Source organism: Parasteatoda tepidariorum, chromosome 2, assembly GCF_982258835.1.
Source record: "Parasteatoda tepidariorum strain Cologne lab strain chromosome 2, Ptep-v5.0, whole genome shotgun sequence".
NCBI lineage: Eukaryota > Metazoa > Arthropoda > Arachnida > Araneae > Theridiidae > Parasteatoda > Parasteatoda tepidariorum.
The window spans coordinates 80,617,515-80,640,048 of record NC_141756.1 but is presented as its reverse complement, the minus strand read 5'-3'; the positions used below and the strand labels follow the sequence as shown (position 1 = coordinate 80,640,048).

Below are 22,534 nucleotides of genomic sequence, written 5' to 3'. Positions count from 1 at the left end.
TACATTTTCTCGACATTAGTGGGTCGATAACAATTTAGATCGAGGGCCAGATCCCACTCTTTGACTGATGGCAGCACCCCGCTATTGCACTTAGTTCAAAAATTCGCATTAATTTGACAAAAAACTTGCCTGACATAAATGAGAAGAAACAAAAGTGATTAGAAACATAAAACCTGAAAATGAATTATGAAAAATTAAAAAAATTGAGGCTAGAAATAAAACTAGAAAAACCACAGTAGCCGAGACAAAAAAAGATGAAAATTAGGACAAGTAAAATCACAATGACCAAGAGGGACAAATAAGTGTAAAATGCATTTCCACTCGCTATGGAGAAGAGGTGAGGAACCCTTCTCATTCACGCCTGGCAAGTCTTAAAAATGGGCGCTTGTTTTTGAGCGCTTGAAACACGTCGACTAATATTTCTAATTTGCATATTTTTTAAGCGTATGAAGTTTTTAGGCGTCAGGCAATATCTTACCACTTCATTTTTTTGAGTTTATATATACAATGACCTACACAATGACAAAGCAAATTATTGCTGCAATGATTACATATTACAATTTTATTTACTTAACAAGTAAAACCAAGCAGGTTTAAGACAATATAAGAAATATGAGATAATAGGCAAGTGATAAATCAATTTTGACGTAAATCACCTGATTTCATGTCGGAATAATTGCCAAAAATAACGAAATGCTATTCAATGACAGTTGCATCGCCCTGAGTTAGGATTTTATTTTTGAGAATGCCTATAAATCACTTTATTATCTAAATAAATTATTAATTATTCCCTGAACAAAGATATTTTCTTATTTAAAAGCATATTTGGCCTTAATTTTGTGATTTTTTTTTACTCACTGTACCTGAAAAAGACTATTAAAATAAATACTATTTTATTATTGACGTGGAATAAAATATTAAGCTTCCTACGATTAAAGTGAAACATTCTGGAATAAATGAAAAGAGACTCATTCTCATTCAAAAAGAATACCTTTTGGTAGTAAATGGAGACAGTTAATAGCATAATTTCATCAGTGGAACTAAAGGCTTTCCTACAAAACGTTATTAACATTATTTCGCCAAGCATGGAAACTTTTCCACTAAGGTGATCTCATTTATAATTTGGGGGGAAATTCTCTACACTTTACCTCTTCATTTTCTTTGGCATACTTTAGAAATTGAAATGAGCCACTGTTAATACACTGCTTGAGGATTGCTAAGGAACAGTTTCATTTTACGGAATAACTAATAATAGACACTGATTGAAGAAATGAAACTAAGAACATATTTAGTAGAGATAATGTGCATTTATTATTATGCTAAATAGTTCAAATATCAACATATCGAAAAATAATAAAATTAAAAATTTAAAAGATATTCATTGGATGATTTTCAAACAGCCATGAAAAATGGGTCTTCTTGCCAGAATGAAACAAGTATAAGAATCCTCAGTAAGATGTATAATTACTTCTGATATCTATTAATTACGCTGTCCATCTGTTTTTTATGCTGTCCAAAGCATCTGTTACTTATACTACATCTGTTATTTACACTATCCACTAAACTATCGGAGTATCCATGGAGGATATTGTCCCGATCCTCTCTCAAGACAGTTATCGGGTCTTTTACTCGTACAGTTCGGGGAGGGCATGTTTTTTGTAACACACCTATCAAGGGCATCCCAGACAGACTCTGTAGGAGTCAGGTCCAAGTAGTACGCAGGCCATTGAATACGAACAATATCTTCACTTTCTGGTGTGTCCGATAGCTTTGCTCTCTTACTTGGCCGCGCGTTGTTATCCATAAACAGAATGTCTAGGCCAGGGATGGGCAAACTACGGCCCGCGCGCCAACTGTGGCCTGACGGAAGGTTTTATCCGGCCCGCGGATGGAATTTTAAGTTGCCGATCCGTGGCAAATAATCCGTGGCAATATACGTCCATTTTCTTGTCGACTTTGTTTAAAGCTATTTCTGTTCTTTCTTTTTTAAACGACTTTTTTTGATGACCTTTTTAATTTCTCTATTTTTGTTATACAAAGCATAAACTGATGGAAATAGTTAGCACAAACAACTTCAATTGGTAAAATGTTGAAAACAGAAGTTCGTTATAGAATAGCCGTAGTTTAGCTCCAACTAGCGTTTGTCTTTCTTGAGGTGCAGACTTATGGAATCTAATATAGATGAATTATACATCACATGTGGCAGACTACGCATTTTAATCTCTAACGAGCGGACAATCTAACAATCATCTGAAGTAGTTGTTTCTAAATATGCCGAAGTTTGAGTTTTACAAATCATTACCAAAAGCTAGTTTCCAAAATTTAATACTTCATGTCCAGAAAATCAGTGCTATGTTTACTCAATCTTATATATGTGAACAAGAGTTTTCCCCTATGAACCTTAGAGTTTAGATTTATTTCATTCATCTCACTAAGTATTTAAATTAAAATTTGTATATTACTTTTTTTTCTTTTAAATTTTGAAGTTTTTACTTGGCGCACCAAAAATTTTTTCTCTCGATTTTTGGCCCTCGACCAAAAAAGTTCTCCCATCCCTGGTCTAGACCTACCATACCCCAAAAAGACGAACATGATCCAGAATAATCTCTCAGCAATACCACTAGGATGTAGCACTACCTCACCCAAAAATGTGTAGTGGTGTTCTGCCATTCTGCATGCTGCCAGTCCGCACCAGCACTCATATAGACCATACAGAATCACGTTTATGAACATACTGTTGTTCGTAATGTGTTTCTCTTTCTCCTCACGCCAACTTGTGGCCAGAATTACTTGTCACAGGGAAACGGGATTTTTCGTTGAACACCACTCTGCATCACTGTTGGGGACTCCAATGAATACGTTCCTTACACCTGTGTAATCCTTCTCGACGACGGTGTGGTTGAAACAAGATGCATCAAACAGGCTTCTGTGCATACAAATAAACTTGATTTAATCGCCGTTAGACGGTTCTGGTAGAAACCTGTGTATCGGTAGTGGTTGCATAGTTTGTAGCTATCTTCCTAGAAGTAGAGTTTCTGTTCCTTTCCGTCACTAGGAATACATACAGATTCTCTTGAGGTGTGATGCTTCTGCTACGACCACCGGCATGCTTTCGCATAGCATTTCCCCCTACAGCGGCTTTTTTAATTTCGAAATGACACTTTTTGACTCTCCCATTACTGTGGGCACACTGAGGACACTTTTACCTGCTTCGAGTCGTCAGACAGCTCGTCCACAATCGTAAACACTCAAATAATGTCTTGCAGATAGTTTGCACTTAATTATTGCAACACCAGATTGAATTTCACAGAAATAAATTCAACAACCTACGGCGTTGTATTGGTTAAACACTTTACAGCTTGAATTTTCAAATGAATGAGCCTGTATACACTGTCTTTTATACAGATAACGGGTTCTGTTCTACTACATCCTATGCGCTCGATTTTATGGTCATTGATGGGCTGCCATGAACGCTGCTTTGCTTAAATCAGTTGTCTCTTAGCAATTGTCAAACAATCTATTTACAGTTATTAACATTTGTGTAGGTACTTGAGTATTACTTAAATGAAGAAAAAGTGCTATTTTTTCTGATTTTTTTTAGTCAAAACATGACATATAGTAGGTGATCCGTAATGATAACCCTTAACATTGATTTTTAGGATTGTTATACAATATGGAAAACATTTTTACAAAAAAAGGTTTGCACACGGGTAAAACGAAAATCAGTTGAAAAGCGTTTTTTTTAAATTCCACCAAATTTCATCGGGTAATCAAAAAAGTTTTTCGTGATTTCAGTTCTATGCTCGCTAGTAATTTGAAAGATTAAAATAATGTTTTTACTTCTTCTACGATTAAATATCAATTATTAACAGCTAATGTCCATAAAATTCTGTAATTTTTCGATAATTAATAAAATTTTTGATAAGAATTCGGAAAATAGAAATAAATGTCGGTGTTTACGGATCACGTCGCTATTTTCTAAATTTACATTTTTTTGTTTTTCGTTTCTTCATAATAATCGCGGTTTAACTTCTTATAAAAATTTTCTAAAGCGAATTCCATTTTTTATCAAAACCATTTTTCAATTTTTTTAATCAAATCAATAATTTTAATAATTTTAAAATCACTTTACAAACATATCATAAAGTACATTTATTTTTAGTTTATTATAATGAAATACAATATAGTGACAATACAGGGTAACAAGAATTAAATATTAAATATTTTCCCTTCACAATCTGAGATTTCATAAAGTTTCAAATAAATTTTATCAGTCTACAATGTAGTTTAATGAAGTTACGTAGTATAAATAAGTTTAATTATAATTTTAACCCCTTCTTTGTCCGCGTCGCATTTCATACGTTCGACGTTTTCGTGTCCGTATGGTAAGCGTCACATGCCATGCGACGAAGAGAACAATTGAAATTCAATTCGTCGCTACTTACACGCCTCTCATAACCAGTGATTATTTTTAAATTTCTGAATATTCCAAAGAGATGGCAACAATATAGAAGAATATTGCTAGTCCCACATTCTTCACAATTTTTGTAGTGAGATTTCCAGCCTAGAATTGAAATCAAAATCATGAAACCTATGAGATCATAGTGTATTTTTTTAGAAGGAAACTTGGGTGCATTACAAAGAAAACTGGAGATCACAGTGTAAGGAACATCACATATTTCACCTCCAAAAGATCAATCAAAAGATTACTTGTTGGCGAAAATATTTTGCATTTTTGAATTTAGGATCGAACTTATATAAATTTTTTAGGTCGAAAATTTGGAAAAAATTCTAAAAGTTTACAAATTCATGAAATACTTACTGAATAACTGAATTTATAGTAATCAATGCAAAAAACAAATATAACAAATGTTAAAATTTAAATTTCGATCGAAGTTATTTAATTTTTTAGACAAAATATTTAAAAACTGAATCTTATAAATTTTATATCACCAACGAAATTTAACAAACTTTAATAAAATTTCCTTTTTTATTAGTTATGTTGCATTTAAATGTTATGTTTAAAATTATAAAGTGTTTAAAGGAAAAAAAATTTAATTTTACATTGTGTAGTAATCAATTATAAATAAATAATTATAAATATATAATTATTTACAGCTTTTTGCAAAAAATGACCAATAGAAATCAATAAAAAAAATGTATTGATCTGTACGGGGAAATGGAACACTGATATCAATAGAGTAGATCAGTACAATGGACTGGTCATGATATATTGATATCAGTAGAGTAGGTCAATACAATGTATTGGTCTATATCAGTAGAATGGACTGATATCAGTAGAGTGTACTGGTCTGTACGGGGAAATGGAACATTGATATCAGTAGAGTGTACTGGTCTGTACGGGGAAATGGAACATTGATATCAGTAGAGTGTACTGGTCTGTACGGGGAAATGGAACATTGATATCAGTAGAGTGTACTGGTCTCTACGGGGAAATGGAACACTGATATCAGTAGAATGGACTGGTCTCTACGGGGAAATGGAACATTGATATCAGTAGAATGAACTGGTCTCTACGGGGAATTGGAACACTGATATCAGTCGAATTTACTGGTCTGTACAAGGAAATGAGACATCATGGTCCCATCAGAAACATAGACTGGTCTAAGTTAGGGAAAACAATATTAATGTAAGCATATTAGATAGGTTTAAACAGGAAAATGCATCATTGTTTATCTTTTTTAATATGCAAGATTTAGCTGAATTGGTCACCTGCTTTGTATGCACCATAGTAAATTTTCTACTAGCTGCAGCCAGCGGAAAATTTAATATAAATTAATAAAATATTACAGGACAGTATAAAAAAATACTTATCTAAAGCATCTAAAAATGTTTTGAATATTTAAAGTTAAACACTGCTTATGTGGAAGGATAAAAGAATTATATTCTAAAAAAACATACTTCTTTATACCTACACTATGCTAGTTTTAAAGTTAACTTTAATTTCCTTTTCATATTTCCAATTTAATTTTAAATATAATTTATTACTAAATTATATTTTATTGTTTAATATAACTATAAAAAGAAACTTAAAATGTGAGTTCAAGAGGGTACCTTATTGGAAAAAATTCCTGGTATAAAAAAAATTCATGCCGGCGTATGAAATACCGGTTCTGGTATGATACTAGATCGGGAATTATACCAGACCCAGCGTTTCATCCGCCGGTATCATACCGAAGCTGGTGTTTCACAAGTTAGCAGGATACTGGCTCCGGTATAATACCTAAATTGTAGTTTCATTATCTAGTATCATGCTAGAGCCAGCATATACTGGTACTAGTGTACTGTGCTCAGCATACTGGAATAGTGTTTTAAAAACCGGTTTATTCTTAAAACAAGCATAGTGTGTTACTACAGTTTGATACACGAACAGCTCTGAATGGAAAATAAAACATTGATACACAATCGGATAAATAAGTTAAGTCACCTGATTTATACCGAGAAATAAAACACTGACATCAATTAACACTTTATCAAAAGCTATAGCATTATGTTTATAAAAACAAATCAACTTTTTTTAAGCTTCTTTATAGTTAATTAAATTTTTTTTAAACAATAAATTAAAATGTTAGAAAATTATTGTGAATAATATTGGAATCTACAATACTACACAAAATAATGTTTTGGAGCAACATTATAAAAGTACAAATGGATTCTTCAGATTTTATGAAAATGGAATGGGGATTAGTTGGATGTTACTTTATTGATAGCCAAAAACCTGACTAAAATATAGTCAATTTATTGTCATTTCAAGACCCCCCCCCCCTCATTGTGTTTGACATAGCATTTTAAGAGTAAAAAGTTTCAATATTTAAGAAAGAAAAAAAACGACAGAACAATCTTAAAGTATACCATAAGCTTTAAATCCTTATACACACAAATGATATACCATTTATTTGATTTTTATCTATGCAAAGCTTGTGCTAAGCATTTGTCATCTTACCATATATATTAAACTTGAAATTTGGCAAGACAGAAATGTTATTTTGGGGAAAGTATTGGCGAATGCTGTTTTCGAACAAAAAGAAAAGTTTATCCATTCATTGTTCATTTACTCCTCCCCAACTGCAAAATGATTCTTAATTTTTAGTTGCATTTTTATAAAATAATTCAATTTATAATAAATATGCATTTTCCTACTGAAAAAATCAATCATAAAAAATTGTTACGATTTGCCTTTGGCTTAGAATTTTAAAAACTGGCTAAAAATTTTAAATCCTTAGCATGGGTTATGTATATATAGATAGTAATATCATAATTAAAGGTCAGTAATTAAAAAGAGCAAGTAAACAAAGAAAACACAACAACAGCAGTAAAATTATAATGGAAAATCATACTTAATACAATGGGAAATTAACCAGTAAGAATAACCTAAACCAAATTTACAAAATTATAGTTTAAAGTTAAATAAAATTAGCATTATTATGAGAAAATAATAAAACATCATAGTAAAAGGTAATAATCTACAGATAAATTTGCTATACAGAGTGAAACGACTTTAAGTTCATTTTAATGGCTCAAGGAAGAGCTGGTAAGACTTGTGTAATGTAGGTATTTATAAAAAAAGTTCACATGTTTCGCACAGAACTTTTAAATTAAAACATATTTCAAGTTTCGAAAAAACCGAATCACACTCTTTTTCAATTTTCACTACTTAACACAGTTAAAAAACTTGCTGGAGGAGGTACATTGGCAAAGCATTGCAGAGGAGGCCTAACCAAATCTTTCCTGCAGCATCCACATCAGGCAGATTCTTTATATTTTAGTCTATCATTCTTACAATGGTGGAGAAGATTTGGCTGTAGGGGAGAGTAAAAACAAGTGGAGGGAATTAACAGCAGTATTTGTGAAGTGATCAGCTTCATTATTTCCAGAAATGTCGCAATGGCTCAAGGAATAGAAAGTTTGCACTGACCACAGTGCTGACGTAAAATATCCTTTGTGGTAGACGGATCATGACGCCAGACTATCCGTGACATGTTTGCGTGGTTTTCTTCTCCATGTAACCCAAATAAGAGTCTTGTCATGCATTCAGTTCGGCTAGAAAATTTTAAACAGAACTTATCAATGTAAAAGTATTTTATTTGAACAAGTTGTTGAAAGTTTTCATCACAATGTACACATTTTATTACATTAGGAATAGGTTTAGCCATAATAATTTTTAAATTTAATATTATTGATAATTTAATATTATTGAACTAATTTAACACGTTGAATGCCATAGGGGTCACCAGTGACTGGCACTGAGTTTGTTTGTAGCGCCACAGGGGTCACCGATGAACGGCGAAGCCTAGATTATTAGAATAAATTTTTAATGCTCCTAATTTTTTTTATATTATTATCATTACTAAGATGGTTGGAAGAAATTAATGCAATACATACTGAAAAAAATCATTTTGGCCAGACGGGCAAGCCGTGTAAAATTAGCATGGCATTCAACATGTTAAAGAAAAGAAAAAAAAAGTTACATCCAGCTAAGATTAAATACATAAGAAAGTGTAAGGATTGTTTTTAACCCATAACAAAAATGAAGTAAACAAAGAAAATTTAAATGCAAATAGAAAAGTATTTATTTATAAAAATAACTACTTATAAAAATAATTATTGTTTATAAAAATATTTAATAATTGAAAATGTTTTTTTGCATTTACTTGAACACAGTCAAGACAGAGTAGCAAAAAAATATCATTTAGTAGTTATACTAATAACATAAATTTAATGTAATTAATAAATTATACTAATAATATAAATTTAGATTACCTAAACATTAAATTGCCTTTCAGAGAGCAAAAAGAAAAAAAAAATTTCACTGTATATAAAGTTTTTACACATATCTTTACCTTACAATCTATATATATTTTTTGTAAATATTGTTATCAAGCTTTGCTACATATTTTTTGGCTACAGTTCAGGAAAAGCATTAAAATAACAAAAGAATTTGTGATTAACACTTAAAATATAATGCAAAGTTTAAAAATATTATACACAACTAAATAAATAATTAATTTGATACTAACGGTGATATTAATGGGAATTTATGTAAATAACATGTGAACAAAGTGTTTCTATTTAAGTCTGATTAAGAAACCCAGAAAAAAAAAACATTAAAAATACTTTCTTTTCATGGAATCTGTATACGAGTATGGATGGGTGGTCTAATGTAAACAATAACAAGCGTCCTTAAACCGGAAGAAATTTAGAAAATTTCCGGTGTATCCCTCCGCTTATGTTATGACTACGAGGCGATGTTTGAACAAGCCTAATATTCTATGCAATTTTGTTATTGTAATTTGGGTTTAAATCTAAACATAATTGTACCATTCATAAGTGCTTTCAGAAATGCATTGATTCTCAGAGGTCGTAAGGCCAAAAAAAATTTTGGAAAGTTAATATCTCATTGTGAATAATTCTTAAGGTTTGCCATGTTTTGTATTTTATCTCTTATTTGGCTACATTTGAATAAAATGTTGCCAAAAATATCTTTAAAAATATCTTTTTAAGTTAGCCTAATTAGAAAATATTCTAATGATTATAATATTAATATGATAATGCTGAAGTTTAAAGGCTGAAAGAAAGAACTCGGTATATGTGAAATACTGCAAAAGATATGATGCAATAATATGATGGCGCGTTTTTTCAATCTGCTGCGTAAAAATATATCGGAAGCAGTAACCCGGAAGTCTTGAAAGAGCAATTTTACCACTAGCGCCACCATCCTTAGCTTTACACAATCACCCATCCATATCGTAACCCTAGATATGCATGCACATGCAGTAATAATTCAAGAATAATATACATGTATAGATAACTTAAAATATCAATAAAACTCAAGCATACGTTTTAATATTTCTGTAACTAACAAAGATGCAAATAAAAATAAGAAATAAAGAAAAAATTACACTTACTAAAATATTTCTCTCCATAATATGCGTCATTCTTTCCATGACGCTCAATTGTAAACATTGAACGTAAGTCGGAGTAATGTGATTGGCTGGAACTTCAGACTGAGAAACGGAATGAACTGGGGAAAAAGTTTAAAAGGAGCATTCTCAAAATTGGGAGTGTAGGCAGCTTGATATGATTTAACGAACGATTAAAACACATTTAACGAACGACTAAAAGTCAATTCTTGTATTTTGCATGCTCCCCTTTCGTTTCTGAATTAATAACTCCTTTTTGCTTTTATAGATTCAATTGGATTGAATTAACTATGTTTCTACAAAACAAATTTACTTATTTCATTCAAAAAAGTTTATTTTGTTTTATGATCCAAATTTATTTAAAACAAATTTCAAAAAGGGACTGAAATTTATAAATTTATGATGGCGAGGTTAATGTTTGAAGGTAAAAAGTTTGAGATTTTATATGAATTTTTAATTTATGTAAATGTATTTCTTTTGCTACGAAGTTGTTTGAAACCTAAAATAATTAATTTATTTTGCGAATAGTTCTAGTTTAGTATAAATTCAATAATAATAATAAATCAATAAAAATTAAAAACAACTTATAATAAAATTTAAAGTGGGATTATAATTAATAATATTTTTTTTGTCATCATGACTTTGATTAAAATAAATTTTGCAAATTACAAAATAAATAAGTAAATAAATGATAAACTAATAAAAAAAAGTTTTATTAATAAATTACTTTTATTATAAAATTACTTTCATTTGAATGACTTTAAGCAGATTTTAAAGTTATTAAGATCTGTAAAAGTTTTACTCAAAAACTTCCTTTCTTCCAAAATAATAAAATGATTTTAATAATTTTAAATATGTATTCTTTAATTAGTGCACATAGAAAGTGTACGTTCTCACTACCCTTAATATACATGTTAAGAATCCTTATAAAAATCTAAGAAATTAATGACCGGAAATCAGTACATAATCAAGAAAAAAAAATGAAATAATGAAGAATTATTAACAAAGTAATCTAATTTTAAAAGGTCGTAACCTGTTAGATTTCCGGAAAAATATGTATTGTAAGCAAACGTATGTAAAGCAATTCTATAGGCACCTGTTGATGTATTCATGAAAACAAATATAGACTAATAAAATACCTATTGATCAATAATTGCTAAGTTTTACTGGTGTCAATAAAAATCTGTAGATATCAGTTCATACATTGATAAAACAAGTAGAATACCTAACTGATCAACATCTATTGATACAAGTACCCTATTGATGTCAGTAGTCATCAGTTGAAGTGTGAAATACAGACAAGTATATACCAATAGAATACCTACTGATCAATATCCATTGATACCAATACACTGCTGATATCAGTTGAAATGTCAATGGGAACAAGTACAGACCAGTAGAATTCTATTGATCAATATCTATTGATACCAGCACACTACTGATATCAGTTGAAATGTCAATAGGAACAAGTACAGACCAATAGAATACCCTACTGTTCAACATCTATTGATGCCAATACACTACTGATATCAGTTGACATCAGTTGAAATATCAATAGAAACAAGTACAGACCAATAGAATTCTATTGATATCAATGAATGTTTTTATTGGTTTCTATTGGTCATTTTTTGTAGGGTACATACATGCAATTCTCTTCTGAAAAGTAAGAATTATAATTGGTTGGAAATATTTTTAATTCAAAAAATTAGCTTAGGAGACACATAAAAAAAAGCAAAAAGGGGCAATAATTGAATGTCGAAATCGCTTAATTTAATTATCTGGCTGTATTTTGCAGAGCTATTCTGGGAAGATTTAAATGCAATTTTCGACTATATTAACTGCAAAATATAAAATAATGAAATTCTGATAAATAAATTAGCAAATAAACTGCATATGAGCAGCCAGTCGGTAATTCTTCCTTAACTTCAAGTTAGTTCGTGGAGTTCATAAACAATCTGTTAACATTAGAAACAGTAAATTTTTATGTTAGAACATTATAATTATATAGTTGTATTGCATCCACACTGGATCAGTTCCCAGACACCGAGCTTTTGGAGCCAGCTTTAACTGTTTTGACGATACTGTTCGAAAACAAACTGAAAAGTTTAATCGGTTTTCATCGTAAAAGTAAAGTAGAGACTTTCTTTCTCTATTTTTTCGTTATAAATGAGCGATTTTGTGTAGATTTCAAATGTTTAGAAAGCAAATTTTTGATTTTAATACAAACTATTTTCCAACGCAGCACCGACAACAATTTTTGTCACTTTTCATCAAAATAAAAGTTCATGTAAATTATACATTTAGAAAATGAGGATTTAATTGCTAAATTTAAAGTAGAACTATCAAACCACACTCAATAGAAATTTTCATTAAATCTGTAAAAATCATGAATTGTAATTTATTATTCTATAAAATTTTAACTTTTTTATTGCAGTTTAATTTTCTGAAAGAAATAATAAAACTTTTGATTAAGCAATTATTATTAAATAAGGAATAATGACGTCACGTGAAAATTCTGAATTGTCTCAATCGAAAAATCAACAGTTAAACGATTAATAACTGTTAAACGATTAACAACCGTTAAACGATAAACTTATCAAAAGTTGACGAAATTTAGAGTGGGCTCCTGAAGCTCTGTGTCGTGGAAAAGATTCAATAATAACTCAAATATACATAGAAACGAATGTTAATTTGAATTTTTAAGAAAAAAAATATTTCTAATAAAAATTTCAGAAAACATTGATTAATTTTGCAATCATGTTTTTACAAAAGTGGCGATTAAAAATTAGGCACATTTCGAACACAGTTAACAACTTCCGAAATAGAACTAAAGCATTTAAGCAGAAGCGATCTAATATTAATTTGTGATAAATTGAAACATTGTTACCCCGTCAAACTTAAAAGATCCCTTCCGGAAGAAATCTATCGCTTTTTCGCCATATGTCGCCATCGAAGTTAACGGTTCTTAAAACAAATGCCATTTAAAGCCTTTAAGAAATGAGAAAAATCATTAAATTAAGGAATATTGGAAGTAACAAAGACTGATGGCACGTTTCAGAAGGCGCACTAATCGATATTCAATAATGCGTAGAATAAATTCTAGAGCTTATAATTTTTGCTTTCGGACATTAATTGTTGATAATTTGATCTTCCTCGAGGTATATATATATATATATATATATATATATATATATATATATATATATATATATAGAGAGAGAGAGAGAGAGAGAGAGAGAGAGAGAGAGAGAGAGGGAGAGACGTGGAAAATAATAAAGATTAATGAAGTGGGAAATAGAATAATTATTAAAATAAAATATTCTAAAAATATTGAAAATTGTTTTTATTTATTTAAAAAAAACTTATTAAAAAGACGTAGTTCAATAAGAAAAGATATGATCTTTTCATCAGCTCACGCGATTATATCCGCAAAAAAGAGTGCTTTCTAATATTGGATCAATATAGCCAAAGCAAAATATATCAATACAGTAGTGTGAGGAGCACTCAAAAAAATTGAAACGAAAATAGAACTTATATCTATGTATATACTCTACCCTACAATAATGGAAGAGACACTTTCACTTTTTGACATTTTTTTTTTAAATTTCTCAAGAAATACTCAGAGGATTATTTTGTAACTTTAGAGTTGTTTGATTCATGCGAGGTTCATGTTCTTGTTGGTTCATGTTTGAGGGGCCGACAAAAAATTACAAAAGAAAACTAGTATTTTTAAGCGCCCTATGTCAGAAAATCAAACAATAAGTTTGTAACTAGTATAGATTACTTTAATTGTTATTTACAACAGCTGCATAAAAGTTCGCAATTCTAGCTAAAATATTTATAGATTTATGGACAGTTTTTATAAAAAAAACTAATTCTTCCGTCTTAATTTTTTTTTTTTTTTTTTTTTTTTTTTTTGCTATAACTTTAAAAATATTTAGTAAAATTAAACAAAATTTTTGGAGTTATTTGAAACTAAGTATAAAAACTTTGTTTTGAAATTTGAAATAGATCGCTGAAAACTACAAAAGATATGAGTTTTTAAAGTAGTTGTTCTCTACTGCGCATGAGCAAAAAAAATATTAATTTTTTTTCCTCATAATTTTGTATTGAATCGTATTTGGCAACTAATGAAAAAAAGTCTTACTTGAATATCTTAAAAACGTAATAAGTTTCGAGCAATAGCGAGTTTCTTTTCTTTTTAAATAAAGTTCAAAATAATCAAGGATCTTCCACAAATTTCATTTTGTTCCTGCTGTCCGGTTATAAGATAGTGTCTTTTGCATAAGGTTTATTGCTAAATACTCTTATTAGCTTTTTTGCAATTAGCCGATGCATGATCATCGATGGTAAACATCGGATGGATTGGAAAATTGTGTTGCGCATAATTTTGCATCACGCATTGGAAAATGCAGAAACTCTGTGACAGAACAACAGTACGAAGTAAATAATGAAGGAAATAAATACCCAAGGAAAGAATACACTTTTGGGAATGCAGCGAGCTCACATGCCTTTAGGTAAATTAGAAAATATATAGTTACTTAATTATCCCGAGTTATTTCCAGCAGTTTACAGCAAGACAAAAATAGTGAAGGTTTATTGCAAATATACTTATTAAAGCTTTATTGCAATTAGCCGGTGCATCGTAAACATTAGATAGATTAAAAAATTGTATCGTGTATCAATTTGTATTGAGGATTGCCAAATCCCGAAACAGAACAACACTAAAATGAAGTAAATAATGAAGCAAAAAAAGTTTTAAAAACCACGTTTTTCAAATGGATTAAAAAGAAAAAAATGAAATTTTGTCACGTGCAAATTGAAAAACGTGAGGCACATCACTTTCGTAATAACTATTTCAATCACTACTTACAATTGTATACCTGCAAGTGACGAAGTCAGTGTATGAGATGCTTTGCGCATGCTCACTGGTGTAAACGGAATTTTTCCTAGATCAGTTCGTCATATTATTAAATTCTCAACCAATATCACGAACTGATCTGGTGGAAAATTCGTTGACACTTTAAACCGTGAGCATGCGCCAAGCATCCAAGATGTCATACGTCTGTGTATAAAATACAGGGTTATTCATAATTCCCTCCGCCTGTAAACGCCATTTTTCTTTACTACAACTGGCTCCAGTGGTACATGTTACTGCCATCTACCGGCAACTGCTTAAATTAAAACTTGAATACTTTCGGAATAATTTCATATGTTCTTTTTTTTGCCATATTCGTCTTCGTTTTTTTACTATAACGCTTCGAAACCAAGGAGGGAATTATGAATCACCCAGTATATTTTTCTTCAGTAGCGAATACCTAATTTTCCTCACAATATTTATTTTAGGTGTGGCAAAAATAAAAATGTTTTCTTGTTTTTCTGTCCATTTAAAAATGTGGTTTTTAAAAACGTCATTACAATATTAAAATTTTAAAAGCTATACTAAAATTTTATTTATAAATATATAGATCCATCGTCTTTAATGATCTTTGTTTCCTTTAAAACTTCGAATAGAATGGAAGGTATACTTTTCTTAAGATTAATGGTTTTTAAATGAGGTGCTTAGTACTATGGCGACTTTCAAGTAAAATTTGAAAGCACGAATAAATTTTTAAAATGCTGCTGCTTCACTTATTTCTCGTTTAGATTCTAAACCCAAATGCAAATTCTTTTGAATCTAACTCCTTACGTAGGGGAAAAAAATCCCTCTCTCGCACTTCATTTAACCACACGACGAGTACTCAAAATCCCTACTGAAAAGCATTATCATTTTGTTCTCCTAATGGTAGAAAGAGGGCTATATATATATTTCTGTGAAAAAAGTGCCTGACAAAAGCCTGAAATTGAGCATCTGCACACATTACCTAAAATGGAGTAGAAAAACGGTAACAGATGGAACAAAAGGGAAAAAAGCGGGAAAATTTTAATGCGCCTCTGGAGTGATGTATAGCCGGAGATTATTTTCTTTTTTTTTCCCACTTCGTTTTGTTGCATTCTTGATAGCCCTCCCACAAAAAATGTCTTAAGAAATGACGGTATATGAGAGCGGTGATAGATTTAACGAACAAAAATGATTGTTTTTATCTCTCTCTTTTTTCTATTACATTTGGATAAGGCATCATTTTATCATTTTTTTTTTCCTTTCTAAGAAATTGAAAAGATAGAGGGATATGAGATTTTGCATTGATTTTTAAAATAAACGAAAAAAGAAGATTGCTATATCATGAACAATAATAAGAAAAAGGAAGCGAGAATGTTTTATTGTTTTGTTTTTTGATTTCGAAAAAAGGTTTCTATTGATTCGATATTATTCATTTTAAACAATGTCTGCATTTGTGTACCTTTTCAATTTTAATATTAGCTGGTGAACCCGGTAAGAAAAGCAAACTGATTAAACGATGGATTCAGTGCTATAAATAAAATTAAAAAGAAGAAAAATCTTAACTACTTCTGATCTAATGATCAGATTCTAACGTACTAGGTTGCGATCTTAATGGTTTGAAAGCCTTATCTTAATTATGCTAATTAATTATTGTAGGTGATATTTCAAGTTAGAAAATTAGACACAAAGCGTATTTTAACTGAATAAACATACCTTTTATTCGTCAAAATTTGATTCAAAATGGGGGAACCCCAAACTTAAAGATGTGGTCTCAATAGTTTCGTAAGGACAGCGGGTGCGATTTTTTACCCCTCAATGTTAAATTCGCTATTTTTTCTCGCCATCTCAAAGATTTTATTTATCAGATATATTTATCTATCTATTTATTTACTTATTTGCTGAAGTTGATTCAACAGATATTTCTCTCAAATTTTGGATTTTCGCAATTAAAATTGCATACATTGAAATTGTGTAAAAGGTTGCAATGCTAGAGATTCAGATTTTTTCGATTATACTTAATAATGGAAAAAAAATGGAAAAAAAAACTTTAATGAAAAGAAGCGTTTTCTAGAGACCCCTCCACCTCAAAAAATATCCTTAAATAATTTTCTGGAACTGATACTCAATCTTAATTATCAGTTATATTTTAATTTAATGGCGCTTACGAAATTAGATGACGAAAATTTACTTTCTCTGCAAAAACTGTTGGCAACAAAAAATGTCAAAAACATTTTTGTTTTGACTTATTTATATTCCCGAAATATAAGGAAGAAAGAAACCGCATTATAAAAATATGGTCTCTATTAAGTCAGATGAAAGCTCAAAAGTTTAAGCTCATTCAATTTCTGTCTGTTCCGTTATAAATCGCGAATGTGGATCTCCCATCGATCTGAAATCATTCATAACCAATGTACGCAGTGCAGCTTTTCATGCAGCTTTAATATGCAGCTTTAATATGCAGCTTTAATATGCAGCTTTTTCATGTTCAACTTCTTATCCCCGAATCATAAAAGAGCAAGAAAATGAAAAATGAAAGTCGATTGCGGTGAGAATTTGGACAAACTTTCATCGTGGAGAACATTTTACGTGAAACTAACCAATGCTTGTGTAAAATATATATGAAAGCAATGAAAATCTTTCACTGTTAGCCCGATGGCAATGAAACTCTGATCTGTTTCAAACGGTGTTCATTTTGAAACTGCACCGTGGTCTCTGCAAACAGGAAGAGAATAAATCAACTATTTACATCCGGATATCAAACTTGTGAAAAATACTTTCCTACCATGGCAACTCACCTAAGCCGGCTGTTAAGGAAAAATTTTGATTACTTCTGATAGACATGCAAAATGTAATGTTTTATTTTATATTTTATAACTGTCGTTGAACAGCAGACCCAAGTTTTTGGGCTTACGACTACTAATGTTCAACTCAGTAGCCTTGTAACTTTGAACCAATCCAGAAGACAAGGAAACTGCTGGATCAGTACTTCCAGAGGTATTGATTTGTATGGGAGCATGGAGGACTTAGCGACTCGACAGATTTTACGTGCATCAATCACCATTTACTACACGGGGAGTCTTCGGCCGGCTGGGATCGAACCCACGTACTCTTGGACATGGGCCCAGTGCCCTATCAACCAGGATATCCCGGCCCAAAATGTAATGTTAATGATTTGGCACCCACCATTTTAATAGTACTCACTCATTTCAAAGACTGATGAACCCTTTTAATATTTCAAAGTTAAAAATATTTGCCCGTTGGAGAGGAAAAAACGTTGTTCAAAAAACGATATTTTGCCTTTTTTTTTTACTCTGTAATTTTTTTTTATTCTGCAATTTAATCTTAGAATCCGAACACTCATTTGAGCTACGCTCGTTTTTGAGTTACCACCCTTTGTCCCCTCCTATAAGTAAACAGTTTACTTATATAAGAGAAGGTGTACCCTTATTTCCAAGTAAGAGGTTCTCTTGGGTTGCTTGCGTCAAGTGCACTTGGATCATTCTTTCCCTCCAAAAACACTTAGAGACTAACTTTTTGATGCTTCATTCACTGAGATCTTCAGAATTAAAGGACTTAAAAGAAAACGAAATGAATATTTTATTAAATGAGATAAAAATAAGAAATTTCTTCTTTAAAATGTCACTCTTAATTTTCATCTACTCAGCTCTCCAGTTGTAAATTAAAAGAGGAAGATGTCAGAGTAAATTGTTGCATTTGGTGAAAATCACTTTTTTTGTGTCCTCTTTCTTTTTCCCGGCTAAGTATTTAAATCGTTAAAATAATTATAAGAAAAAAATATTTGAAATTATCTGCTTCCTTTTATCGAAAAAAGCAGCTGGCAGAAAGCAGAAGAAAAGCAGAAAAAAAGAAACAAATGCTTTTTTTTTTTGTGACCACATTCTTAGCTCTTAAATGAAAAGAATTGGTTCTTTTGTTTCTTATCTTAATCGATTCATTTTAAGGACAGAAAACAATCCTATTAGAGAATTAAAAAGTATAATTAAATCGTTACTTTTGGAATGACGTTTATGATAAAATAATTACAGACGAATCATTATTGTGGCATTTTTTAAAACCTTTTTTTTTAAAGATATGTTGAAAAGATAGTTTTTCAACAGCCATTTGATGACGTGTTTCAAATTTCCTAAAGAGAATTTATTTAATACTTGATTAAGTTTTATTCAACATTTTTTTTTTTATCTTGCAAGTCTTTGAAGGAGAATTTGAGGTTTCTATCCAGCTCATGTTAAAATGACAAAGTTAGAAATGCTTTTTTTTTTCTAAAAGGGTACGTAATCGGATTTCAAAAGCAATTTTGTTTGGATTTCTTACTCTCTTAGAATATTTTAAACGTTTCTTTTTCTTCTTAATTAGGAAATTTTCGAAAATTTACGAAAACTATTTCCGAATATCTCCTTAAAAAAATAAAATTAAATTAAGTTGAAAAAGTAAATAAAACATGTGCAAATTTTTTTACAAAAACAATGAGCATAAATAAGGTGAAACCCCACCAAAGAAAGGCTATAATTGAAATAATAAAAATTTGGTGCTGTAACACTGATATAAAAATTATGATCAAAACTTCTAGAATATGGAATATTAAATAAAAAAAGTAACTAAGACATATGCTTATTTTTTAATAAAAACAATGAGCATAGAGGAGGTGAAAACCCATCAAAGAAAGACTATAATTGAAAAAATAAAAATTTGGCGCTGTAACACTGATGTAAAAATTATGATCAAAACTTCTAGAATATGGAATATTAAACAGAAAAAGTAATTAAAACTTATGCTAATTTTTTAATAAAAACAATGAGCATTAAGGAGGTGAAACCCCATCAAAGAGGGACTATAATTAAACATTACCAAAGGAGTTGTTAATTTTTGATAAAATTAACAATGAAATATGGTTTTATAATATGTTTTAAAACTCGGTAATTTTATCTTACCTTTTAAACCATTTCTTGGGTACAATTTACTTTTCAGTTTTGTATTTTTTACTAACTCCATGGTATAAAGAACTATAATTTGGACAACCAGAATTTCCGGTAAACCGTTACCATATTAAGGGAAACATTACCAAAGGAATGGTTTAAATACCGTGCATTTTGGATTAGATAATGGATAGATCAGAATAATGGATTTATTTTTTTTACTAGAAATGTCACAATCATACAGTACAGTACCTTTACCTGAATTTTTTCTTCCAGGAAATGTTAAGAAAACTTAACGCCTTTTTTGAAAACTAGTTCCACTTAAAGAAAAATGGAGTTCGCCTAATTTTCCTATTCCCGCGAGACATTTCAATCGTATTTAAAAGTAACTAACTCCCAGCTAATTCTTGTGCAGAGCAGTGGAAACCAAAGATCAAACAAATTAGTGAAAAAAATCCCCGATCTGACTTCAAGGCTCAAAATGGGCAAAAGTGACGTTAGCGAGGTAGTATTCTAACAAGATCTTTACACTATTAGAATTTTCATTCTAAAATTAGGGTAAAGTAAAAAGCAGCAGTCTGGCCATTCAATTAACCGTAAAGTTTATGGTAAAGAGTATTTTTTACCTTTACGGTTTTGAAACTATTTACAAATAGTATGGTTAAAAAAATAATAATTAATTTAAAAAATACGATAACGAAACAGTACTGTTTTTTAACAAGTTGCAACTCGTATTCTTTCAAAACCACAAAAAATAAGAAATTTAACTGGACATTAGAGACAGTATGAATGAGCTCTCTGCTTGAGCCATCTATGCATAAATGAGCCAGGGTCTCAAATTGTGGAGTGCAGGACACTGGAAATGATCCATGTGTTGAAGGGAATGAAGGAATTATTGTGGTGTCAACGCAGAGACTCGAACCCCCGTTCTGTCGGTCATGAGATAGACAGATTAGCTCTCTCGGCTATTATATATGACCATCTGCAAGGAACTAATTATCTTTCCTAACTGGGTCTAGTTGGTTCGATAAAATTCTGGTTTTTTAGCTATATTATGCAAAAGTAGTTAATGAACGATTATTCTCACAAATTCCAGCTTGACTGCCATCTTATTTATTTTTATTTGACTGCTTTATTTGAATACGTTAAAATAACAATTGTATTAATTTTTCTTTCACCATTTCTTTCGAGAAAGCTCTAGAAGTGCATGCGAATGATTATCCCAAAGCAAAGTAATTATTTACACGTTTTGCATCATTTACAAAAATTTGCAGGGAATTACATTACTTTAGAGGTGCAATATTCAAAATCCTTACAGCAGATCAATCCTAACGATAACGACAAACTATTAACTACCGCTATAACAGGAGTAAAAGAACTCAAATGAATATTTGTCTCTTAATATTACTTTTTCTTTTTATAATTAATATATGTAAAGATATTGTTTACATGTTAAAATTAAATGGAGGAAATATTTAAACAAGTTTGCCAGCGAAATTTATTGAACGAATTTTTCTTTTTTTTTTTTTTTTTTTTTGTTATGGAAAATTAAATATTTTAAAGAATGCACGACATAATCTGTGATGGATTCAAAATATTTAGAAATACATAATCATTTATTGGTACTTTGCTTGTTATGATATTAGAAGTCCTTACATTTCGTATCGATATCTGTTTATAGATACTCGATGAGTGTGCAAATAATAACAATACTAAGAACTTTTAATAAATACGTGAAAAATAAAAATAACATTAAAGTGTCCAAATTTTAAATCACTCCTCTAACCAAACAATTGGGACCATATTTCTCAGTTTGCGGCTAACCCAGCCCCCCATATTTTCAAATCCGTCGAAAGAAAGTTATGTTTATTCAGAAAAAATGCTTTTTTGTGTCTGATTTCGTTAATTAAAATATTGTCTGTAATAATTAATTAGCATATTTGAGGATTTCGTGACTTAAAATATTGTCTGTAATATATAATTAGCATATTTGAGGATTTCGTAACTTAAAATATTGTCTGTAATATATAATTAGTATATTTGAGGATTTCGTGACTTAAAATATTGTCTGTAATATATAATTAGCATATTTGAGGATTTCATAACTTAAAATATTGTCTGTAATATATAATTAGTATATTTGAGGATTTCGTGACTTAAAATATTGTCTGTAATATATAATTAGTATATTTGAGGATTTCGTGACTTAAAATATTGTCTGTAATATATAATTAGCATATTTGAGGATTTCGTAAATTAAAATATTGTCTGTAATAATTAATTAGCATATTTGAGGATTTCGTGACTTAAAATATTGTCTGTAATATATAATTAGCATATTTGAGGATTTCGTAACTTAAAATAATGTCTGTAATAATTAATTAGCATATTTGAGGATTTCGTGACTTAAAATATTGTCTGTAATAATTAATTAGCATATTTGAGGATTTCGTAACTTAAAATATTGTCTGTAATAATTAATTAGCATATTTGAGGATTTCGTAACTTAAAATATTGTCTGTAATAATTAATTAGCATATTTGAGGATTTCGTAACTTAAAATATTGTCTGTTATAATTAATTAGCATATTCGAGGATTTCGTACTTAAAATATTGTCTGTAATAATTAATTAGCATATTCGAGGATTTCGTACTTAAAATATTGTCTGTAATATATAATTAGTATATTCGAGGATTTCGTAACTTAAAATATTGTCTGTAATTATTAATTAGCATATTTGAGGATTTCGTAACTTAAAATATTGACTGTAATATAT

At 30.0% G+C, this 22,534-nt stretch overlaps 1 protein-coding gene and 1 long non-coding RNA gene across 3 annotated transcripts in view; one reads left to right on the top strand and one right to left on the bottom strand.

Annotated features, from left to right (window-relative positions):
- Nucleotides 1-22,534, top strand: part of Epac (Exchange protein directly activated by cAMP) — a 265,367-nt gene that overhangs the window by 100,332 nt on the left and 142,501 nt on the right. The gene's annotated exons all lie outside the window — the stretch shown is intronic.
- Nucleotides 7,327-10,302, bottom strand: LOC147815872 (uncharacterized). Its single transcript, XR_015431420.1, has 2 exons — nt 9,927-10,302; nt 7,327-8,061 (listed from the first exon to the last, which is right to left on the bottom strand). It is a non-coding gene; the product is annotated as an uncharacterized LOC147815872 (long non-coding RNA).